Genomic DNA, 24,449 nt, shown 5'->3' on the forward strand with positions numbered 1-24,449 from the left:
GTGTCTGGAAAGATGACCAAACTTGATTATTTAGAGGAAGTAAAAGTCGTAACAAGGTTTCCGTAGGTGAACCTGCGGAAGGATCATTACCGAAATTGTTTTTAACAAAAAAACATTTCGAGAAGGAGGAGTCGGACGGCCCCGCGCGGTCCTCTCCTCCGGCGAGGCTCCTTCGAGGAGCGAGACTCCTGCCGAGCCCGCTGTTGCGAGCTCAGGCGAGTCCTGTTCGTACTGTGTAAGCGGCGGCCCCGGCCGTCGCCGACAGGGGGAGTGTCGCGGTCCGCGTCTCCCACCACGCAGACGTTCGGCATTGGGTACCTACCTCCTCGCTCAGTGGAGGGTACCCGTCGCGGCCTCGGCCCGGCGGGAAGGTTTTAAATGAACGCCACGCCCATGCTCGAAACACTTCTTAGCTCTGTGACGAGAAACCCATGAAAATGATTGCTTCTCCTCCACTCACCGTGGAGAGAACGATCGAAAAATGAAAAAAACAACCCTGAACGGTGGATCACTCGGCTCGTGGGTCGATGAAGAACGCAGCAAATTGCGCGTCGACATGTGAACTGCAGGATACATGAACATCGACATTTCGAACGCACATTGCGGTCCATGGATTCCGTTCCCGGACCACGCCTGGCTGAGGGTCGGTTGCTAAAACTGAACGCGACATTGCGTTCGGAGGGTGGGAGCGTCGCGGTTCGTGCGGCCACGGCCGCCGCCGCGTCTCCTGAAAAGAGCTTCACCCCGGTGGAGCTGGACCGGTCGACACCACCACTGAGAGTGTGTGAGACGGGAGGGTTGGTCCGCGCAGCGTCTTTGTGTCTGCTGGTTGTGATCAATTTGACGTAGATAAACTTATATGATTGTCAAGTTTTCGACGAACTTATATCAGCTGATGATGACGCAGAGGGGCATCGAAACTAGTTCTGATTGAAATATATGTTGTAATTACATCTAAGCAACAATTTTTATGTATTGAATAAGGTGGACCCATATTATAATAAAAGTTGTGATCTAATCAAGTCATCTCTTCTGTGATCTACCCCTGGGTCTTTTGCCTTCAGCCACAATTTCCAGACACTTTTGCACAGTTTTTTGTAGATCCAACTGTTTTAAGTTGCCAACCACTTTCGTTTAACTTGGGCATGCTGATGAATTTCTTGATTATGAATCTTGTTCTTTCTTGTACCCTTGTTCTTAGATATTTCATTTCCACTGTTTGAAGCTTGCTAACATCTCTGCTGGTTGGATTAGAGGTTTCAGAGCTATATGTGATGTTGGCATTCTTGGTCTGAATGATTAGTTACACAGTTCCAGGCACCCCACTGATAATAACACAAGAATCATGTTTTAAAACTTGACAAGAGGAGTCTACAGGTTACAAAATATCTCAGGCAATTCAGCTGGTTGACACATTTGTGTTTGTCAAAACCTTGTGCCACAACAAGTTGTCAGGTATCTATTTCATAAAATTGTAGGCTTGATTGGTGCAGTCCATAGCTGACACGATTGCCAAGCTAAGGAATGTGTCCACCAGGCACATGGCGTCTGTCTGTCTAGCAGCAGCCTAGCAATATCTGTCTTCCTGGAAACAAAGTCTCAAAACATCTGAAGAACATGACAGCTGACACCAACTTGCTCTACGACCTGTTTTGCAATCTGTAAGTTCCTCTCTAATCAACAAAGCCTTTTGGAATTGTACCACTTAAATGCAATGTGGGTTGCACTTATCCAAACATTATGGGTTTGTAGTAGGTTCATAAATCTCCCTTTTCTCCTTGCCAACCTCCACTGATTGAGTACTTGAGATTTCGAAATTGATGATAGAGTCAATAAATTCCACTTCAGCTTTTGGTCAGTTAACCGTGATTATGCCGACTTGATCAGTACTCTCATGATTAGCACGACAATGGATCTCCTCGTGAGCCTCTTGTCCTTTAGTTCGAAGGGCACTCGCCAGCATCTTGTTTACAGTGTTATGCCTCTCGATCCTCAGCAATTCTCCCTAAGGCACTTTCCAGTTCATTAGAAAGGGTTTAGTGCTCGCAATAAATTTTAAAAAACATTAACAGTATTGTACAAATTTTTCATTCATTTCATAAAATTTTATCAGGTGAGAAAGTTGGTTCAAAACACCAATTTTCAACAAGGTTTTGAAAGTTTTCGTCCATTTTTTTAGTCATATGATACTGTGGGTAAAGAAATATTGAAGTTTTGAAAAATATATATGACATTAACTCAATCTCTAAATATGAACTCACCATTAACTATTTAATCTCACCATTGTAGTTCGCTCTCATCCCCCCCTCCTCCTCATGATATTCTTACATGTATATAATTAGATTGGTGGAATATGTATGGACCAATTATAACAGAAGGGACTGTGTCAATTTTAAGTCAATAATAATATTAATAATTATAATACACAACATATGTTATGTATATTAAGAAAATGAACCCAACTCTTCTCATGCTATGCATACATAATAATTATGTTTGCTAACAAGTTAATGTTATTAAATATTAAGAATTTTTTTTTGTTCAAGTGATTGTTTTATTATTTCATTCTTCAGTTATGTCAAGGATGGTTGATTTTTTGCTGTAAATATCAATTGAAGGGCTTGAAAAGAAAAGGTGAACCTCGTTTATGTTTTTTCTTTCGCTCACATAGATATAAAAATAAATATTTAGATTTGACAATCAAGTTTCAGTGATGAAGTTAGGTGTAAAGAGCTCGTGTCCATATTTGTAAGTTTATAATGTACCACTTTGTCTAACTATGTTAGAGTGAGGGTTAGCTCTTGTTTCTTTATTTTTTTCTTTTTCCTCAAGCCCCTCCATTGTTTTTGCATGAAAACCAGTGAAAGTGGAGAAAAAAATGGCTGTGTTGCAAAATTATGCAAGTTTATACTGGGACATTATGATTCCAAGCTTTCAAAAACAATGTTTATCAGAAAATATGTTACTCCAGACATAATGCACTGTTTGTTTATATTCATTGTATACCAACTCATTAAGCATTAAACAGCCATCTGTGTTGAATGTTGAAATAGAAGTGTGCTGTTACAATGGACCTTGATCATAAGTTATGCTCACACCCAGCCCTAACAAATTTCTTACACAGGGCTGCTTATGATATTGATGACCCTATCTGGTTTTACAAAGGTTTGGGTCTCTTAAATCGTCCTGTATAATATATTAAGTTATGTGCCATACTTGAAGCAACATCCATGATCAAATTATTGTAGATAAATGAGGTAATCTACCTAATCAATATGATATAAAATTAGTACTTCAATTTATTTTAATTATGACACTAGTTTTGGCCTATTAATATTAGGCCTTCATCAGCCACGATTAAAATAAATTGAAATACTAATTTTATATTATATTGATTAGGTGGATTACCTCGTTTATCTACAATAATTATATTGTCATCAATACGGAACATGAAAATAATAAACTTTGATCCATGATCAAAGTTAATGTTATTCTAATTCAGTGCATTTTTTTTCATTGCCTATGTTTTAAACACATATAAGGTGTCACTTTCAAATCTTCACATTTAATACACACTAAAACATCATTAGTTTTTCTTTGAAATAGATACTTTCCCCACACTAAAAAAAGAAAGACTACTCTATATTTTCACACAAATTTTTCACATATAGCTTTGCATTCTGTGAATACATTCATTGTTTGATTTTGGAAATTAATTCTCAGTTGAAGTGCTTTTAAAGCTGACAAACAGTCATGGTTCAATGTAGAGTGCAGATTGGTGTTATTTAATTTACTGAAGGTGTTGGTGGAATGTTGCAAAGTCACCTGATGGTCGAAAACCACACATTTGGCCTAAAAAAAGCTGTGGTTTGACCAGCACACTGAATGCATGCATCCAATGAGCGTCTGCCTTGACATTGCCTTGGATCGAGTGAAGGCTAGCCTACGAACGGACCCTGCACACACGCAGGATATTTACTAGGAAGAAAAAGAAGATTGGTGGAATGTTGATGCTTGTTACACAAGTGGATAAAGAATATTCAATGAAATGCCTCTTAACTTACCGTTATTAAAGAATTTTGTCTTATCAACCTGAGATTTGCCGTGAGTAATACTTCGAGCTCTTTCATTTCCAGTTTTTTCTTTCGAATGCTTCTAAGGCAAAGAGGATACTCATTATTATTGGGTGCCAAAACAATGAGACTTTCCAAAATACAGGTTGTATTCAATTTGAATTATGACAGACCTGTTCTGTTTTCATCTAAATGATGAAAAAACACAAAATATCTTACAGTAAACACTCATAAATGCTCAACTTCCCTTTTACTTCTTCCTTACGAGCTTACTCCTCAACATCATCCTTCTTACTTCGGTTCACTTTTCCTTAGCCTACCTGGTCACCTCAGGCTTCCCCCATGTATCCATACTGATGGCGAGCTTAGCGCAGGCACCAAGTCCACACAAGGCACTGAGTGCCAGAACTCCCAACCTTGTATTTGTAGTACATTTCATATTGAGTGGTTAAATGTAAGAGAGGACAATGCTGTCCTAATATTGCCTTTAACAAAGACACCTACTACCACTTCATAGCATTCTTTGATAGCATGTCATCTTGAAAGCTTCGATTCTCCTACAGCATGCAACATTTACATGTTTTTGTTAGACCAGACTGTGCATTCTTAGCCATTCATCATCAGTTTCATTTTCTCCAGCTCCTGCCAGGTCAGAGTGTTGATGGTACTTCTCCACCGTTGCCTCTCTTTCCACCACTCCTCTTCAGTAATTGTATTCCAGTCCAGTCTTCTTTTTCTTAAACTGTTCTTGACAGAGTCCATCCATCTTTCTCTGAGCCTCCCTTTAGCCCTCTTTCCTGCTTTCTTAGCCTCCAACACTTGTTTTGATATCCTTCCCTCTTCCATCCTCATAACATGTCCAAACAATCTCAGTATATTTTTCTCCGTCCTGTCACTCAGTTTTCTACCCCTCACCGTTTTCTGACCTCAACATTTCTTACTCTGTCTCTCCTTGTCTTCCCTACCATACTCCTCAGGAACTTCATCTCATTGGCCTGAATTTTACTCTCATCTCTTGCTGTCAATGTCCAAGTCTCTGAAGCATACGTTAATATAGGGGTATAGCACATCTTGTACATTGTCTCTTTACATTTCATAGGAACTTCTCTGTTCCACACCAACTTCCTTACATTCTGGTAGAATATATTTCCGACTTGTACCCTTGTGCTGATCTCCTTATCCAACCTACATGATGGTAAATATCTTAGCCATACCTATTCTTCTTTTAATTTTATCTTCATAATTTACACTTACTGGAAATGCAAACTCCTAGGTAGACTGTTATCATAGAGAAATACAATACCTGCTCACAGCAACCCAGGTTTTTTACTGCTAGTGGTGTATTCTTTAGATACTGATTGTAAAACACGACACATCTCAAGGTTACAAGATGTTAGTATCATTCTGGTTTTCACTTTACAAAAGAAAAGTTTTTATTATGTCCTCCTGTTCAGTACACGTGTCCATCTTTTGATGAGGTGATTTTTAATCAAATATGTTTCGGCTCATTTTGAGCCATCTTCAGTGACAAAAAATGTTAAAAGAGTGTCATTAAAACCAATGAGAAGGAATATATAAAAACAAGTGAGACATGATGAATCTAAAACAATACGAAGTTATGGCAAAGTTGGAAACCTCTCAGTCTAAAAGTTCTGTATGCCACTGTAAAACAAGGACAGAATCACAAATTAAAACATAAGAACAGTCTTATCTTCAATGAGTCACATGCTCATGAAGTCTAGAGGGCAACTGAGTATGAGAGAGAGCAAAGGCCAGCTACAGCTGTCCTATGTCCACTAAGGACTCACGAATGTACTTACAGTATATACGCACTTACAGAGCTGTGAACGTTTCTTTTTATTAATTCGAAATAACACTTCTGCTCTCTTATGAAAGTGTGAGTAACATATTACCTCTTGAAGGGAAGGAAGTTTCGACCTCTAATGGGTTAAGCAACATGGCCTTTTTAGTAGTAAAGGCTGTTTGTTACAGTTGAGATTCATTAAATCTTAGCCTACTGTACAAAAAATATCACTTTTTGCCACTGCTTATAACTGATGCTGGAACGGTATGATTGACAGAGCAGGGAATTAGAATGAAACTAGGAATGTTGCTCAAATGTAAGGTTTTGTTACTTAAATGCTTGTTTTCAAGTCATCAGACCATAATGTGTGGTCATTGTTTCTGCGACTGAGTCAGAAAGTTTTACTATAGCACCTCTGATACTTTCTGAAGGCCTGAATGCCATAACTCACCCACCCATCTATACTTCAGCAGCTTCCATACTGTCCCAACTATAAATGAGACCAAGACATTAGCAAGTGGTTGCGACAGGTAGCTCGAAATCAGCTGAGGTAAAATTTTATAATCAAGGTCCATACAGCAGTAGATTGTGTAATCTTTTTGTGACATATCTGTGAACACATATCATTATACTTTGTGTACATTTTGATGTTCTGTTTGTTTTTAAGAGCAATATTAGTTACATGATACAGTGTGTTCAACAAGTTCAGTTCTGCAGAGTATTTTTAATCACATTGATTATATCATAGCAAAGTGTAGATCAATCAGTAGAAGAACTACACAGCAAATCAAGGTCCCTCCTCTGATAAATATAATAGCACTTACAATTAGTGTCGTACAATAACATGTAGTTGTCAAGTCGTGACGTGTATGTCTTAAAGCTTTACCTCAAGCTGTATGCATAGCAGTATAATGATAATAAGAATGAATGAACAATAATAAACCATTAATAGGACCCTAGTGTAGCTGACCTAATTATATGTAGCAATTTATATGTATAATTTGTTATTTGATAATGTAAAAAGATTTGACTCACTGGGAGTATGACAGTATATGTAATATGCACTGAATTTTGTTTTCTCTAGCATCACATTAAACATATTCTTATATGACAGTTTTTGCAATCTTTCTTCACATTAAAGCCATGTAAAGTTATGATCTTGAAGGGGAATTATGTACTGACTTCTATTGTATTATGTAGTTATCATCATCATCATTTTCCAACTCCAGTTTCCTGGGTGTGGTATGCAAGCACTCTCCATATCTTCCTATCTTCATACAATTTTTTTTTTTTTCTCTTGGTTATCTTCCCATGTGATTTCCTTTTCCTCCACCTCCAATTTTATTGTCTGCTCTTCTTTACACCACTGGCAGTTTGAACTTTGATGCCGGCTTCCTTCCTATTCACTTCATTTCTGGTCTTTAAATTCAGTATTATGACAAATTAATGAACATAGGTTTTCGTGGCTCATTGTATTAAAATAAATATGTTAACTGGATTAAAACCACTTATATATATTTATTTAATAAAGCCGAGCTTTCTGCCAAATTACATTGGCCTTCATCAGGTCATGTGAAAGTCTGCTTCCGACAGTGAGCAAAGAAATTCTTTGAAGGAACGTGGAAGTCACGACCATACTATCCACAGCTCCTCCATTAACTGCACTCAGGGATCGTCACACTGTGCTGTGGAGGTTGGGAGGGAAGTTACTGATTCACCGACCCCTGTCGACAGTTTCCTGTGCGCGTCACACTGTGCTGTGATTGTGTTGTGCATGTATTTCTGGAGTACAGGTCTTCATGTGTTTGATAACTTGAAGCACTCTTCCCTTACAAGTCGAGCATAGGAGTGTTTTACGGGTGTGATGACCTTCGCCTGAGTCCAGTTAGTGGTAGTGGTGGTGGGGGTCTTGGATTGGTCCCTGGTAACTAGGCGTTTCACAGGACTATACTTGTTGATCGGGCAAGTTGGCCATTCAGTTAGGGGCACGCAGCTGTGAGCTCGCATCTGGGAGATAGTGGGTTTGAATCCCACTGTCGGAGCCCTGAAGATGGTTTTCCGTGTTTTCCCATTTTCACACCAGGCAAATGCTGGGGCTGTACCTTGATTAAGGCCATGGTCGCTTCCTTCCCATTCGTAGGCCTGTCCTGTCCTGTCCCATCGTCACCATAAGACCTATTTGTGTCGGTGTGACGTAATGCAAATAGCTAGTATAATTGTTGATACTTTGGAGGATCCTCCTCTCAAATGCTCTGAATTCTGTATTTCCTGTGATTATGTGACATTTTAAAAATTTCATACAGTTCAAATGGGACCAAGTCCTATCTGGATGATGGACAATTCTGAACATTTTATTGCATATTTCATACATTTTTCCAACACTGTTAATTGTACGAAGGAAAAACATGTACCGGTATCCAAATTTAACAATAAATGCAAAGCAGTACATACTGTATAAATTCAACGTCAAATAGTGTACTGTACATCATTTCAATTTATGAAGAAGTTTATGAGTTTGTTGTATTTCAGTTTTGAGTGATGCTCATGGTCTTGTAGATGCTTCACCATCACGTATTCAGTCGGTGTCCTGTCATGTTTCTGTTCTAATTTTGTTGTGATTGAAATATGCATATTTTGGCTTTATCTGTGTCATCATCAGCATTACCATCATATTATCATTAGTTAGTTGAACAAGCTACAATAATGTCTTTGTCTGTAAGATTATTTGAGAATAATCATCCTAGAATGAAAGAATTTTTGTTTTGTTAATAAAATCCTCTTAAATTTAAAAGATCATTCATCTTAGAACTATTATCTTTAAGAGTAAATTTAACATAGAAATAGAGCTGTTATCTACATACTGTAATCAGCCTGGGTAAACTGGATATCAGGATTAATGACATCTAGATAAAGGGGGTGTACAGTATATATCAGGGGTCAATAGCTATTGTTGTTAGGGTCATCAGTCCATAGACTGGTTTGATGTAGCTATCCATGCCACCCTATCCTATGCTAACCTTTTCATTCCTATGTAACTACGACAACCTACATCTACTCTCATCTGTTTTTCATACTCGTGCCTTGGTCTCCCCCTGTCGTTCTTAGCACCTACACTTCCCTCAAAGGCTAACTGAACAAGACATGGGTGCCTTAAGATGTGCTCCATCATTATATCTCTTCTTCTTGTTAAATTTCACCAAATCATTCTCCTCTCAAAAATTTGATTCGGTATATCAACATTCACGACTCGATCTATCCACTTCAACTTCAGCTTTCTTCTGTAACACCATATTTCAAAAAATTCTATTCTCTTTCTTTCTGTGCTTGTTATGGTCCATATTTCACTTCCATACTCCAGACAAAAGTCTTCAAAAATGTCTTTCTGTTTCCTATATCTGTGTTCGAAGTGAGCATATTTTTTTCCTTGCTTGTGCTTGTCTGTATTTTATGTCCTGCTCACTTCCACCATTATTAGTTATTTTACTACCCAAGTAACAATATTCATTCATTTAAAACATCATTTCTTGATGTAATATTTCCTACCTACAATACAATTCAAAACATGTCTTCATATATTTCACATTTATTGATGTTCATCACAAAATAGATTACAATATATACCTGCTATACATCTTCAGATATAAACTGAAATCATGTTAAAACTTCCAGTGAGTTGATTCTGAATCACATTGTGTCAATGTTAACTAAATATTATTGTATTTCTTCTAGGAAAGTTATTTTAATTAGCATTCCAGAGTGGAAATTTTGCCATACCTTTCATGAATATTGTTCGGTAGCTCTGCTTATTTTATGGTGTTGGTAATTTAGTATTTATCATGAATGTTAATCACAGTAATTATTAATATCTCTGTGTTAAGATATCATTATATGTCCCTCTTAGTAATAAATCTACAAGTTAAACATGGATTAAAAATTAATGTATTTTACTGTGATATCTACATAGTGTTCAAAATGTGTATCTATAATTTGTTTTGGCTTCAAAGCCATAGTAATGTCAATTCACCTCTATCAAATACATTGTTCAGTTTTTGACTTTTTGTGGTAGATGAAAGAAATATTTAATAATGAAAGACCTGAGCTCATCTCTGGCAAATTCTAGCAGAACTACTTGAGATGATAATGTAGCATAAAGATTGGCATCACCGAGCGAGTTGGCCGTACGCGTAGAGGCGTGGTTTCCCATTTTCACACCAGGCAAATGCTGGGGCTGTACCTTAATTAAGGCCACGGTCGCTTCCTTCCAACTCCTAGGCCTTTCCTATTCCATCGTCGCCATAAGACCTATCTGTGTCGGTGCGACGTAAAGCCCCTAGCAAAAAAAAATAAATTGGCATCAGACTTTTCAATATGGGATCATCTTGGAGGCTGTTAGAAATGTTCTTCCTGAAGTTTTATTCAGGAAATCCGTTGCAGAATATCGTATTTACGCGAATAATCCCCGCACCCTAACTTTAGGAAGGCTGAGTTTGAAAATATGCCAACATTGACTCAAATAAAATGTGCGGGTATTATTTGCGTAAATACGCGGTAGTTACGTGAATAATTCCCGCCACCAAATAACCCCCGCACCCTAACTTTAGGAAGACTGATTTTGAAAAGAAAATGCCAACAATTATTCAAATAAAACCTGCAACCCAATTTCGTGCCAGATTTAAAAAAATAAAATATGCGGGTATTATTCACGTAAATGTGGTATAAACAAATCATATTATTACAAAAAATCCCATTTAGTTGCTCTTTGTGATTACATGTGGTCCATCTTAATTGGACAATAAGAGGCATCATTGCTGTAGTATGTACCTACATACTCAGATTTTCTTCAATGATAACATGAGATGGTATTAAAAAGTTTTTAGAAATTAGACTCGAAAAATGTTCTTGGAACTTAGACTTCATTATACTTCATTTACAGAAATACCGGTATTTACAATCCATTCTTCTTCATGCATATTCATAAACTGACCATCTCGTCGAGTTACTGCATGTGTGGTTATTGCCCTTATGGTAGCCATGATCATTAAAGCATTAAGTCTCGATGGTCTGAGATCATGTTGAGCTGGTTCAAGTCCCATTGGTGGAAAAGAATTCACTGTCAGAATGTTGGCCGGCCAGGTAGGAAAGATGGTGGTATATAATTTTCTAATCATTAGATTATGTGCCAGAAGCCTGAATTCAGTTCCAAACATTTCCGCAGTGTTCGTATGGAGTGAGGGTATGATGGCGATTTGTCCATACACTCCCAACTCTAAAAGTAATATAAATAAATAACTGCATGGTTCATCTTTGAGCATTTCCTGTCCCCTTTGGAACCTTCTGTACCATTTTTATCCACTTTTTTTTTTTTTGCAGAACACCTCTATAAACCTCCTGCAATGCCCTTAATGTCTCTGCAGCAGATTTTCACAGCCTACGCATTAATATGATATTGCATCTCTGCTCAAATTGCATTATTTGCCAGATATGTTCAAAACACCTGCGTTCAGTTTCATCTTCTATTAAGCTGAATCGTGTGATACTTCAATGGCACTACATACCACTCTTCAAGGTCGCCTATTCTCAGCACATTTACATCTTATCCAGCCTTTCCAGGAAATGTTTGGTACTGCTACATGTGAGAAGAATACACTGACATTGAGTGGACCATAATCAGTATTAAAATGACTATGCTTAGGTTGGTAAAATGCATCAGAGATTTTGAAATAATAATATGTATTGACCACAAAAAGTTAAAAGTTGGCATGTGTTGATTATGTTATTTGATGTAAGGAGAAAGAAATGAAAGAACCATATTGTATTTTAGATTTTTCTTATGAGCTTGGTTGAGTGCTCTTTGTGTGTATTTGCAAGTAATTGGGTGATTTGATTGTGAGGCACCTCTCAATTGAGAGAATGTTATAACATCAACATTGTCATGAGTGGAATGCCAGAGGGCATTATATCAATTGAATATTTTGCAAAATGTTTATTCTAAAGACATCATTCCTTATTCATTACATACATTTTTGTTCTATCTAGTTTATATTGGTATGTCCCGAAAGGAATTATCAGGGCCACTTCATTGTTCATTATATGATTTTCATTCCAAACTTTCATTCTCATAAATTATGTTGTTTTTCTAACAAGATCTATAACAAGTTACGGCTCCTGTTTAAACATACTAATAAATCCCAAAACCAGACTTTTAAGAAAATTGAAGTGATCTGCCTCATGGCAAGCTGCACATAGCATTCAGTTGGGTTAAGGCTTTCAACAGTTGCATAGGTAATCATTAAGGAAACAAGTGGCCAAGACCAAGATGATGATACAGAATAGAACAACGTATTATACACAGAAATACTGTGGTAGAATGATGCAGCCTGCAAGGCAGCTTTGCTGACTATTTGAGAACAAGTCTTAATAAATAGGTTTTTCATTTCATTGAAACAAGCTTAAATATTCTCAATAACCCACTAGTATATTCAGTACGCCCTGTCATACCGGAGTCTCGCTAAGAGTCATCTGGAGCCTTTTCTCTGGTATTTTGAAAGATATTTTCAATTTCGTTTTTGTCATGCAACATCCAATATCAATGGAAAACAGTGTTTAGCTTCTCACTGCAAACAAAATGTTGCTTAAAGTGTACAGTGATTTTACTGTGCAATCAATAGAATCAATAGAGCAGCCTCAGATTAGTCTGTTGCAATATTCTGTTCCAGGTATTGATGATGATAGTATAACATGAGGAATAGTTAGTATTTCCAATAGTGGCTGAGTGAGGCTGCTGTAATGACAGTAGTGTGGAGGCAACATGGCACACTGCTGTCTCTTTCTTATTGTTCCCTCAGTTCTAAGAATCATGATCTCTTAGGAGGCTATTGGTCAGTTGTCTCCAGCTCATGCATGAAAGATATTCAATCCAGTTATACTTTTGATATAATGTTTGACCATCGAGTGGGATCTCGCCGACGATCTGTCTTTCCGGGAACATTTCCAAGAATGATCAGTTATTCTATGCTGTCATTCCCATGTCGCACAGTGTGTCCAATGAATTGTAAAACTCTTTGTTTACATAGTGATGCTAATCTTATTCTGAGATTGAGCTGGTTTATAATGGAATCATTGGTGCGTAGCATCCTTCGCCAGCACCACATTTCAAAATAATTTATTTTCTTCAGGCTTGTAGCACGAAGAGTCCACATGTCGGCTCCATACTGAAAAACTGAAATTACCAGACTGGATCCTAACTATAATTTTCAGTGGTAACAAGATAGAGTGATTCTTCCATAAATGGGATAAATTTGTCATTACATTTTTAGCCATAGCTGTTCTTCTCTTAATCTGAGGAGCCTGTACTAAAATTTAATTTAATTTTCATGCTCAAAATTTGATGAATACGTCCAATATTTTGTTAACATAACTATTATATATACTAAAGAAGAAGTTATTCACTAAATGGCAGGTATTCTTCGTATTAGGGCTTATTTTCTGAAGGGGTATGCTCATAGAGAACTATAACAAAATATTTCACCTTTAATTTTTGTACCCTCACTTTGACATCATCATCATTATTATTATTATTATTATTATTATTATTATCATCATCATCATCATCATCTCTGCATTCTACTTCATGCCTTAATAGTGCTGCTTCAGTGTGTACAAAGTTATTTTGTGTTTCACTGAGTCAGTACTAATGTTGAGAAATGTTTATAACAAAACTGGTGTCCTCTCACTGTGATGAATTGCACCCAGACCCCATGTGTTCATTGTTGGCACGCGCGGTCGGGGTCTGAACCGGTTCCCTGACGGCCGATCAAAATGTCAGAGGACGGCGGTTCACACGGCCCGTCAGTGCAGCGGTAAAGGAAGTTCTTCTTTATGAGTGCAGATGTTTTGATGAAAACTAGCCTCAACTTTCCCAGTTTTCCTGTTGGGGTTGGTTTTCCACTGCACTGAAAATGTCTGGACTCCAAAGTAGAAAGTAATGAAATATAATAAGGGGAGAGTTGTCACTGTAGGTAAAAGGTCCCTCTCCATTTAATCGCATTTTAATACATTATTTTGTAATGCCTTCTAACACTTGGACCGTCATCCTTAATGTTGTATTCATAATGTTAATACTTTGCTGTAATACTATTGAATTTACTGAATAAAGTGAAGAGGTATACAATAATTAATGTATTTTTGTTTGGGTCAGCAGTCCATAGACTGGTTTGATCCCCATCCTGCTCTATCCTTTTAACTACTACATCGTACATCTATTCTAATCTGTTTGTCATATTCCTTCTTTGGTCTACCCCTGCTGTTCTTACCAACTCACTGCCCTCAAAAACCAACTGAACAAGTCCTGGATGTCTTAAGATGTGTCCTATCATTCATTCCATCTCTTCTTCTGGTAAAATTTAGCCAAATCGTTCCCCTGTCACCAATTCAATTCATTCATGATTTGATCTACCCATCTCCGCTTCAACATTCTTTTACTACACCACACTTTAAAAGATTCTCTTCTCCTTCCTTCTGAGCTAGTTTTGTCCATGTTTCACTTCCATACAATGCTACTTTCCAGACCAAAGTCTTCAAAAACTTCTTTGTAAGTCCTATATCGATGTTCGAAGTGAGCAAATTTCTTTTCTTAACAAAAATATTCCTTGCATGTGCTGGACTATATTTTATGTCCTCCTTACTTCTGCCATCATTTGTTACTCTACTGCCCAAATAACAATATTCATCTACTTCCTTTAAGACTTCATTTCCTAATCTAATATTTCCTGCATCACCTGACGTAGTTTGACTGCACTCCATTATTTATTTTCATCTTGTACCCCTTCTCCAAGACTATGTTCATACAATTCATCAATTTCTCCAGATCTTGTGCAGACTCTGATAAAATAACAATATCATCAGCAAATCTTAGAGACTTGATTTCCTCTCTGTAGATTGTGATTCCTTTTTCAAATTCCTCTTTGATATCCTTTGCTGCCTGCTCTATATAAACATGAAAAGGAGAGTGGACAAACAGCAGCCTTACCTCACTCATTTCTGAATTTCTGCTGCTTTTTCATAGCCTTCGTTTCTTATCACTGCAGACTGATTTTTGTACAGATTGTAGATAATTCTTCTTTCTCAGTGTCTGATCCCAGTCACCCTCAGAATCTCAAATATCTTATCGATTGCCTTTTCTACATCTACGAATGCCATGTACATGGGCTTGTCTTTCTTAATTCGATCCTCTAAGATCAGACGTGAAGTCAGAATTGCTTCTGACATTTGTTCTTGTCCTTTTAATGATTTTGTCTTTCTCTTTCCTTTTTTGCTACTCTCATAATGACTTGTAATGTACACCAGCTGAAATGGAAAGTGTTACACCATAAAGATTTTAACGTAATGAAACGAAATTTGTTGTGTGTGATTCTCATGCCAAGTAGGTGATTCTGATTACAATTTCATTGTTATTCAAGTATATTTGCAGTAACACTAACTATTAACTTTAATAAGATTACTGTGATGTTTCAGGCAGACTGAAGATTACAACATTCCCAGACAATGTGCACAACCAAATTGTAGCTATCTTTTTGATTTTGAGAAGGGGTTGCTTAATTGTCCAGAGGGACATGGTAGCATCATACAGACTGGCAACTCAAAGCGTAACCGCGATCACATACAACCTATGCATGGCCTGCATTGTCGGCCATATTGCCGCAAATCAAAACCTGTCTTAACTCTTTCGCAGCGCTATTTTTCAACAGAACACTTTCAGAAAAATGTAATGTTTTTTGTATTTTCCAAATGAACTCAAACTTTATTTATTTTTAAAGGTCAGTGACATTCAACACCATTGTACCATTTTTAACTCAACTTTGGCAAACTAGCAGTGACATTTGACCTTGAAACACACATTACTGTGATACATCTCCGAACATGGAACTGGACACATTGCAGGCTGTCCTGGGCAATTCTTACAAAAAATACTGTCTGTTTTCTCTTGCACAGTCCCTTTCTTTTCTTTGAACATTTTTCTGGTAATATGGAATATGCAACACAATTATGTTTGTGACTCTTGTCCTGCTGCTCCCCAAGAAAGTGCCTCTTTGTCAGGCGCACTTTAGGTATGTAATCGGAAGTTCTTCCTCGTTTCGCCAGCCGACTTCGCTGATACTCTCGTAGAAGTCCCATTATGGCAAAATTTCTGAAGTCAGGAGCACTAATTGCCCTCTTTTAAACTTATTGTACAATATTCTTTCATTAGTGCAGTTTCAATGTCATCACAAATATCCCGCTAGACCGATAAAAAATGAAGATCTTCCTCGTTGGCACTTTTTTCCGAACAATCACTATGCACATCATCACTTGTTTCATCGTCCAAATTTACTGAACAGTCTGAATCAGAATCGGCAACTAAAAGATAGAAGATTTCTTCACTTCCATTACTAATGTTGTTCCGCGCGCTCATAGCTACTCAGTAAAGCCTGCTATCGGCCAGACAGCTGACAGGGATGTTGGCGGGCAGGCGGTTGAAAGATAACAAATAAACATAGGTCCAGTATTGGCGGCAAAGTTTTCAAACAATGCTTAGTACATAATGAATATACGACTATAGATGTTTGTATTATTAAATGGGCCTTTATTGAAGAAGCGCACGGAAATTATAGCAGGAAAGTACCAAGTCGACAAAAGTCAATTACCGCAGCGAATGCTATAGGGAAGTAAGTGGACAAAAGTCGACTTGCGTAGCAAAAGAGTTAAGATCTGAGTATTGTAGTCAGCCTTGGTTAGTGCTCCAGTTGTTCTCCTTGGCTGACTGTACTGCGATGACGTCATGTTCGTTACTAGCGGCGCTGTGCCGTGAAGGACTCCACTCACCTTGGTCTGGTAATACTACTACATATTTATGAATTTGACATATTTTGTGAATATTACATACTTGTGTACATATTTCACACGTTGATATTTCATAAAAATCCGGGCCCTAGTGATGAGTCTCGCTTCTGTCTTGGGCTGTCAGATCGACGACAGTATTTCCAGAGAAAAATTGGCGGTAGTGCAAATCTATCTCTGATCCTTGAGAGATGATCCTTGGGATTATAGTTTGGGGAACTATTGCATACGGTATGACACTAGGACTGATTTAGTTGTTGTTTTGGGAACGATGACTCCAAGCCAGTATTTGGAAAGAGTCTTGTCATACCCTTGAGGGTCACCATACTAAATAGCATGTTCCAGCACAATAATGCAAGAACATCACTCCAAATAAAACCACAGAAGTTAATGAACGTAGGTTTTCGTGGCTCATTGTATTAACATAAAGAAATAAATGAACTGGATTAAAGCCACTATACAGGGTGAAGCAAAATTCGTGCACTCGGACGTTGCAGCGCGACTCCTCACATGCCAGCAATAAAAAAATGTCTCTCACAAAAGTTTGTCCTGCGAGTATATTCGGCAGAAAAAGAACGTTGAAGAGAAGAGTGGCAATCTCTCAACACTAACCATATGTAGGGTAACTACCTCTGTCAGCACATACTAGTCGTGCTGTACAGTTGGTGCAGTGGATAGAGTTGTAGATGAAGAGGTGCGAACAAATTCACGCCCACGACGTTGAAAGGGCATCTTTCAAAGCTGACCAATGAAAACGAATGTTCGTCCATTTCTAGGATCGTAGTATGTAAGTGCAAATGGTTTCTAGAGGACACGCTGCAATCGCTGTTGACGATTAAGATGCCAGATACCATACCACCTGGACTACATTTACGAAATAAAAAACATACGCCTCAAACCAGGATCGACCCCCTTGACCTCCTGCATGCTAACCCGGAACTCTATCCACTGCACCAACTTTACAGCACTCCCAGATATACTCGCAGGACGAACTTTTGTGAGAGACATTTTTTTATTGCTGGCATGTGAGGAGTCGCGCTGCAACGCCCGAGTGCACGAATATCGCTTCACCTTGTATATATATATATATATATATTTAATAATAAAGCCAAGCTTTCAGCCATTGCAATTTGCAATTTATTTCTTTATGTTAAGACCACAGAAGCCTTAAGGGATATACTGATCCAAGACTGGTCTGCCCATTGCCCTGATTTTTCTCCCATAGAGCATGTTTGAGATGTCACGGGAAGGCATTTGTCATACCAGCCTCCAGTCACAGCCTAGAGTGATTTGAGTCTGCTATGCACTCTATGATAGAATGGAGAGAAGATAAGTTCCAGATTTCAAGATTTAAGCATAAATGTTTATACATTTATAAATATTTTTGAGTGGGATTTGATAGAATCTGATGATGTTCTTTCAAGAAAGAAACATGTCATTCAGGGGCACTCACTGTTCAAAAAAGTAGGGGGGGGGGGGGAGACACCAGAAAATATTGAAATTTAACCCTCATAAAAATGCAGTTTTAGCTGATTTTTAATGAGCAATACTTGTTGAAAAACATTAACTATTGTTTTATTAGGTACTTTCTTAATAATGGATGATAACAAAAAAATTCAACATAAATCCATATAAAAGGTGAATGTGTGTTTTAATAATGAAAAAGTAAGAGATTTTACATTTTAAATATATGTGAATTAAAAGGATGAAGCTAAAGAAATACAAAATTTTGTCTCTAAACTCTTAAGGTAAAAAATATAATAGTCTAGTTTTCTCGTAGAGTTTTACCAAACTGAGTTTTAATAAACACCAATTGCATCAAATTTGGTGCTTATTATTAGTATAATTATTAAAGAAAAACTGAAAATATTAAGCCTTTAGTACAAAATTTAAAATCTTAGTGGAATTTGTAATTGTCATTCATAAAAAGAGTGTTCTTACGAACAGTCGATCATTTGAGGAAAATATTCGCCACAGTTTCGAGGTTCAGTTTATTTTTTATTTCTTGATTATGGACATACATGACTGTATTGTCGTTCAATTTTCCCTCCATCATGGTACTACATGGCAAGTTTTAAATCTTCTCAGGGTTGAAAAAGAACGTTTTGATGTACATGTAAAATTGGAGATATCTAAGACGAAATTCTAAAAGAATTCAATTATAGCCTATTAGGTCCACCTATTCAATACATTTCTGCCATTTATTAAATGGTCTGTTTGAAAGTTACATAGTTGTTTAAAATACCTTGGACATGTTTTGACCTGGCTTAGAAGTCATCAGAAAAATAAAGAAGAAAGACATACGACAAAAAAAAAAAAAAAAGAGAGGACATCCTGGCTATGCTTGTGCTCTCTATGATGCAATATAACGGATCATTTAAAAACTTCAGCGCATTTTACATTTAACTGCCTTCATTAGTCTTTAAGTATTTCCTCCAGCCAACCAATATTATACTAAATACGGCTGTACCCACACTATCAATATATTTTTAATGTTGAATCTATGTACATTTGAAGGTAACCTCCCATTGCAATTGTTAACTGTGTTTTATCTTGGATTTTTATGTATCGCTGTTTTTGTCGTATGTCTTACTTCTTTGTTATTAAGCCTGGTCGAAACATGCCCAAGGTATTATAAACAACTATGTAACTTTTAAACAGACTATTTAATAAATGGCAGAATTGTATTGAATAGGTGGACTTAATATAATTGAATTCTTTTAGAATTTCATCTACCGGGCGAGTTGGCCGTGCGCGTAGAGGCGTGCGGCTGTGAGCTTGCATCCGGGAGATAGTAGGTTCGAATCCCACTATCGGCAGCCCTGAAAATGGTTTTCCGTGGTTTCCCATTTTCACACCAGGCAAATGCTGGGGCTGTACCTTAATTAAGGCCACGGCCACTTCCTTCACATTCCTAGCCCTTTCCTGTCCCATCGTCGCCATAAGACCTATCTGTGTCGGTGCGACGTAAAGCCCCTAGCAAAAAAAAAAAAAAAAATTTCATCTTTTCAAAGTCAATACGGAACCCGAATTAAAACGGGGATAGTTAAAGCGATCTTTAGCAATGGAATCAATTCACCTTGATGAAGTTTTGGATGAATCAGATCTAAATAAAATATCTGCATACGGTACCTCACTTGTGATTGAAAATAAAGTAAACACTTCTAAGTGGGCTACTCAGACACTATTAGTAATGCACGGGACAAAAATACCTTGGTATTGCTAGAATTAAGAACTACGATGAAAACATTAAAATTCCCACCTTTTTTCTGTTATTATTTCTTTTTTTTAATCTTTCTTCTCCCTGTTTGTGGGCGGGGGGAAGCTGGACTCCCCATCAAAAATTTTGAAGGGGTGGTGCTGGAGCACCATAGCACAATGGCACCCCAGATGTCATTCTATTTTCTTCTTCTTCTTCTTCTTTTATGACCACATAGGATCACTTTAGTCAGTCCGTCGTTCAGGTCTCTTTGAAGGGATTGTTCGGGCTTTGCGGTCCTCCCAGTACTTCTTCAGACGCTCCGATCTTCGTGCCCTTTCCTCAGTTGAAAATGTGCGTGTTGTTGGTTTGTTTTGTGTAAGGGTAAAGCGGAGGTTTGTATTCTTGAGTTTTGTATTCAATTTTATCTTATTTGTGGTGTCTTCTGTTGTAAGGCTTATTTCCTTCAGATCCTCTCTTACTTCTCTGATCCATTTACATCCTGTTGTGGTATTTTTTGAGACGAGATTGTGTTGTACTAGTTGTTTCAGAAGTCTCGAGTCCTGCATCCTCATGATATGTCCAAAGAATCCCAGTCTCCTCTTACGCATAGTATCTGTAATGGGTTCTAGCTCTTTGTACACGACTTTGTTAGGTATTAAACCGCCACTGTCCATCTTTCTGGTATTTTTTGTTGATGCAGGTTCTTCCAATCCTCCTTTCAATTTTCTGAAGTCTGTCAGTCTTTGATTGTTTATTCAGGTAAAAGAGTGTTTCTGCTGCATATGTAGCTTCCGGTTTTATAACTGTGTTGTAGTGTTTTATTTTTGTATTTATTGAAAGACATTTCTTTTTGTAGATATCCCATGTTAATTTTTGTGCTTTAGCTAATCTATTTGTTCTTACTTGGATTGAGATTTTTTCATTTAAATTATGTGTTATTACTTCTCCAAGATATTTAAACTGAGTTACTATTTTGATTTTATTACCATTTATGGTGACTTCTTTTAGCTGTGTTGGTTTTTGGGGCATAATTTCTGTTTTTTCAAATGATATTTTGAGGCCAATTTTATTTGCAATGTTTTGAAGTTCTGATATCTGGGTTTTTGCTTCTTTTATGTCCACTGCTAGTAATGCTAAATCGTCAGCAAAACCCAGGCAATTTGTTTTGATTTTTCGGCCAATCTTTATTTTGGGGGGACATTTTCTAAACCATTCCCTCATTACCATTTCTAGAGCACAGTTAAATAATAGTGGTGAGAGCCCATCTCCCTGCCGTAGTCCAGTTTTAATTTCAAATGTCTCTGATGTTTCACCCCTAAACTTCACTTTTGACTTGGTATTGGTGAGAGTCAATTTTATCATGTTTATTCATTTGGGGTGTAGTCCAAGGTGTCTTAAAATTTTAAACAGAGATTCTCTATGGATGCAATCATAAGCTTTCTTGAAATCTACAAATGTTATCACCATATCTCTGTTTCTTCTCCTGTTATAATCCATTATCAACTTAAGACTCATGATCTGATCAGGACAGCTCCTCCAGGGTCTGAAACCTCCTTGATATTCTCCTAGTTCTTTCTCAAGTTGTAAACTTATCCTATTAAGGATGATTATTGAAAATATTTTGTATGTTATGTCTAGGAGCGAGATTCCCCTGTAGTTATTAGGGTCGGTTTTGTCCCCTTTTTTGTGCAGAGGATGAATGAGGGCTGTTGTCCAGTGTTCTGGTAGTTCTTCTTTAATCCAGATAGAGACAGGTTGTTGATGGAGGGCAACTTTTGCTGAGGTTCCTGCATATTTCCAGATTTCCGCAAAGGTCTGATCTTCTCCTGGCGCTTTGTAGTCTTTTAATTTATTCAGAGCTTGGTAGACTTCCTTTATTGTGGGGGGATTGATGTTTTCTGGTGATGTTTTTATCGGGGTGTTGGTGTCCAAATGAAGGAGTTCTGTAGGTTCCTCACAATTTAAAAGCTTGTTGAAATGTTTAGCCAGAATTTCTGCATTGTCTTTATTGTTATGGGCCAGCTTACCATCTTCATCCTTCATCAGTAGGGTCGGGGGTTCATATTTTTGGAGCTGCTTTCTGAAGGTTTTGTAGTAGTCCCTTGATTTAGTTTTACTGAACTGTTCTTCAATTAACTGCAGGGTGTCCTTATGATGTTGTCTTTTTATTCTTCTTAAGACTTGGGTAGTTTCTTTTCTCTGTTTTACTAGCTTTTGATAGGATATTTCTGTCTTTTGGGACTGATGTAATAGCCATGCCTGATGTCTTTTCTCCACTGTTTCATCACATTCACTGTTCCACCATTGGTGTTTTTTACGTGGTTTAATTGGAGCTAGGTCTTCTGCAATTTGTTTAAGGTTGTGTACTAAGTCTTCAAGTTTGTCTGTGATTTTTATTTTTTCAGTTGCTTTCTGGTAATTTTTGTTGTTGATTAGCTGGGTAGGATCTATTTATCTTTTAGTTTTAAGGGCTTGTTTTTGTTGTCTCCTCTGGGGAGTGAGTTTAATTTTAATTTTAACTACGTAGTGATCTGAACCTGTGTCTATTCCTCGGAGGACTTTGACGTTATAGATCTCTTTGTGGTGGTATTTGTCCATGCAGACGTGATCCAGTTGCCATTCTCCTTTAGTGTAGTCAGGGTGTTTCCATGTTTTGAGTTTTTGAGGTTTCCTCTTAAAACATGTAGATTTCGAGCTTAAATTATGGTTTCTACACAGGTCAACTAGTCTCTCTCCATTTTTATTCATTTTCTTGTGTGCTGGCCATTTTCCGATGATGTCACGGTATTTTCTTTCTCTGCCTAGTTGAGCATTGAAGTCGCCTAATAATAATTTTATATGGTGTTTGGGGATGTTATCTATGGTCTGGTCCAATAGGTCCCAAAATTCTCCTGTTTCCTCCTGGTCTTTTGAGGAGTTGTTTTTATCATTAGTGGGAGCATGGGCATTTATTATAGTATAGATTTTATTAGATGCCTTTAAGGTGAGCGTTAAGAGTCGTGGAGACTGTGATCTGAATTCTTGAACTGAGTTTATTATTTTAAGGCTGACCAAAAATCCTGTTCCAAATTGTGGGACATTCTTCATCACTCTCTTCCCGGGTATACCTTTATAAAGTCTGTACCCTTGAGATTCCAAGGCATCCTGGTCAGTGTTTCTAATTTCCTGTAATCCCATGATAAGAATTTTGTGTTGGTCCATTATGTCGGTGATCACTTTTAGTTTACTGGTTTGCATGAGTGAGTTTATGTTGTGTGTAGAGAAGTATGTTATCTGGTTTGGTTTGATTCTTGATTTTGTCTCATTCGTGTATGTAGTACTGGGGTATTTCCGTGCCTCCGACTTCACGGTATCTTTCAGGTGGCAGCCCACCGTATCCGAATGCTGCCTTCTCTGAACTCTTGGTTCAGCCGGTGGAGTATTCCTTAAAAGACCTTCCATGGTTGACTGTCAAGGTGTCACCTGTGTGGGACTAGGTCCCGAATTACAACTCTGGATGTGATCCAGTGAGGTGATAATGAGGCCGCTCCTCTGGAGTACAGACGCCTTGTGCAGCCGCCCCTAACCTGGAGAACAGACGCTGCATAATGGATTCCAGTGGCATTTCCTCCACTGTGGGGACCATCACCCCACCCAAAGGGGCCCATTCGCCCGAAGCCGTTGGCCCCCTTAGGGAGTCAGGTTATTTCCCGCCGCCCAACACTCGGCGTTGGCAATTTTACAGCTGGGTGCCAGACCAGCAAACCCTCCTCCTTTCTCATTCCGGACTTGGGACCGGACAATGGCAGTCATTCTATTTTAATTAAGTTGTTTATTTTTCAGGTATAATTCTGTTACCATATGTTTTCTTTTTCAGGTAGTTTTCAGCAGACTGAAGAACCAATTGTCTTCGGAGATGGTGTGAGATGATAGTAGATGAATAAGCTTCAGTGATGCTTTTGAAGGTAAGAATAATCACAATATGAAGATAAACTTGTAATTCAAGAGGACAGACTGCGCCAAATATTAGTTTATAGGAATAGGACAAATAGGAAACATCTTCTCAGTTTTAATTACTGCATTGATGGGGTGAAAGTTCCTTACGGGGATCACTGTAAGTACTTAGGTGTTAATGTAAGAGAAGATCTTCATTGGGGTAATCACATAAACGGGGTTGTAAATAAAGGGTACAGGTCTCCTCACATGGTTATGAGAGTATTTAGGGGTTTTAGTAAGGATGTAAAGGAGAGGGCATTTAAGTCTCTGGTAAGACTCCGACTAGAGTATGGTTCCAGTGTATGGGACCCTCACCAGGATTACTTGATTCGAGAACTGGAAAAAATCCAAAGAAAAGCAGCTCGATTTGTTCTGGGTGATTTCCGACAAAAGAGTACGGTAGCATTATGAAAATGTTGCAAAGTTTGGGCTGGGAAGACTTGGGAGAAAGGAGACGAGCTGCTCCACTAAGTATTTTTTTTGCTAGTTGCTTTACGTTGCACTGACACAGATAGGTCTT

General features: G+C 37.8%; 1 non-coding gene across 1 annotated transcript; it reads left to right on the top strand.

Moving 5' to 3' along the window:
* Window positions 1–492: 492 nt before the first annotated feature.
* LOC137502955 (5.8S ribosomal RNA) lies at window positions 493–647 on the top strand. The gene has a single exon (XR_011018948.1). It is a non-coding gene; the product is annotated as a 5.8S ribosomal RNA (ribosomal RNA).
* Window positions 648–24,449: the final 23,802 nt, after the last annotated feature.

The sequence above is a fragment of the Anabrus simplex genome, chromosome 13 (assembly GCF_040414725.1).
Source record: "Anabrus simplex isolate iqAnaSimp1 chromosome 13, ASM4041472v1, whole genome shotgun sequence".
Taxonomy (NCBI): Eukaryota; Metazoa; Arthropoda; class Insecta; order Orthoptera; family Tettigoniidae; genus Anabrus; species Anabrus simplex.